Below are 1,882 nucleotides of genomic sequence, written 5' to 3' on the forward strand. Positions count from 1 at the left end.
TGGGAGCCAAGGCTCATTATACACTTGGGCATTAGGGGTTTGGAGAAAGGGAGGTTTTCAAAAGAATATGCTAAAGAGGACCTTCAAGATCCTGGAGGCCTTTGCCATTGTCAAGTTAAGGTTGTTTTTCCCTATAGTTCGCCATTACCAATAACACAGCTGGCAGCTTCCTGGAACTGTCCCAGAGATCTCACCCAGGAATGGGAGGTCAGGGGCTCAGGGAGTCAGCCTGTGCTTTGTCCTTTAGCTAGCCTGCTTCCTCCTCACTGGCATTACCATGGGCACCCCCTTGGGACGGGGCATTATTCTGCCTCCCACCACACTACAAACTAGGTGACAACTAAAGTTAGACACCCTCCGCCCCCCAATCTTTTCGAATTTCAACAATCTCATAAAAGAAAAGCACTCCCTCAAGGCGTCATCTAGACAAAGGCAAATCAGGACCCTAGGACACTCCATCCAGGGCCATACAATTGCCCAAGTACTGGTTTCTTGGGAGTATTTGTTTTGCTTTGTTTCCCAGACCTGGCATTTTTCCACCAACTTTGATGCAGAAATCTCATCCAAGGGGAAGAGCACCATGGTGGAGGAAGAGGGAAGGTGGTGGCAGAGCTGGCACCCCACAAACCCCCTGCTGTGAACTCTGAGCCCTGTCTAAGGGAGCAGAAGGGATGGTTTCCTTTGACCCTGTCCTCAACAGTGGGATCCTTGGTCGTTCTCTCCAGGGCAGCCTCGAGGGAACTCTGCATCACTGCCCTAGGAGCCGGCCTGGTAAATAAGCTGTCCCCCACGTTTTTTTCAGGGCCTGGGATGTTGCCAGCAGGTGTCAGCCAGAGGGCCAGCCCAGAGGTTGCTGACTTTTGGTTCCCTTCTCCATCCCCCAAGGTATCCAGGCCTGGGGGGATGCTTGGGGGACTGGCTAGGAGGCTGAGTTCCAAAGGTGTAGCCAATGCCCTCTGTCTCCTCAAAGCAGATTTTAAGGAGAGGGAGAGAGGGAGAGAGGAAGAGAGGGATCTGCGCTTCTCTGTCTGCTGGAAAGGCCTCCCTCATGTTCCTCTCAGGCTGGGGCAGCCTTCCCTGTGCTGAGTGCTCTGTATGCCTGCCTGTGTGTGGTGGCAGGGAGACCCCCTGACGTCATGGACAGAACACGTCTGATGTAAATCAGTTATCATGAGGCGGAGGTTCTGGGCCAGAGAATTCCTCAGACAGAGGATGTAGCAGTGCTGTAGTTTCCATTGTATTAGGAAGACTCCTGTGGAGGGTGAAGATGTTTGGGGCAGGAATGGGGGCTGATGGTATTGGGGTGTTGGTTGGCAAGAGAGCTTGTGTGCAGGGTGGACGGCGGGTGAGGCTAGTGTGGGGCAGAGGCGGAGGCAGAGAGGGTCATACTTACCCAGCAGGGGAGACACCATGATCAAGCAGGTCGTTTTCCCAGGATGAGGCTTGTCAATTGCACTACGGACATGTGACCCCTGCGATTTCCCCAAATGTGGGAAACTCTACTCCATAATTTATGGTAGTGGGGGACTGTATTTGCCCTTTCCCCAGGTAATAGGTGTTCAATAACAGAATGCTCTGATTTTTAATTTTCTCTTACAGCTTTATCTTTTAAGAGAAGGTTTGCTGGTGTTGCTGTTTTAGTGGTACCACTCACTCAGTGAATGCGTGATTTCTAACCCACTTAACTGCATTGCTGGTTGATGGTCTTTCTCACCGGAGACACGTGGGAGTCCTCTATGCACAGTTTTCAGGAAAAGATTGGGCCTCTTGTTTTTCTTGAGGTCTCTCCTGGAGCAGTGTGCTGCGTTCTCCAATATTTTGTGTGATTCTGCTTACGTTTTGGTGTCTTACAGTCCCAAGAACTAGACCTAGAAGGTGCTTT

At 51.3% G+C, this 1,882-nt stretch overlaps 1 non-coding gene across 1 annotated transcript; it reads left to right on the forward strand.

Moving 5' to 3' along the window:
- Positions 1 to 1,385: 1,385 nt before the first annotated feature.
- LOC122901355 lies at positions 1,386 to 1,548 on the forward strand. Its single transcript, XR_006383454.1, has one exon. It is a non-coding gene; the product is annotated as a U1 spliceosomal RNA (small nuclear RNA).
- The last annotated feature ends 334 nt before the right edge of the window (positions 1,549 to 1,882 follow it).

This window comes from Neovison vison, chromosome 2 (assembly GCF_020171115.1).
Source record: "Neovison vison isolate M4711 chromosome 2, ASM_NN_V1, whole genome shotgun sequence".
NCBI classification, from domain to species: domain Eukaryota; kingdom Metazoa; phylum Chordata; class Mammalia; order Carnivora; family Mustelidae; genus Neogale; species Neogale vison.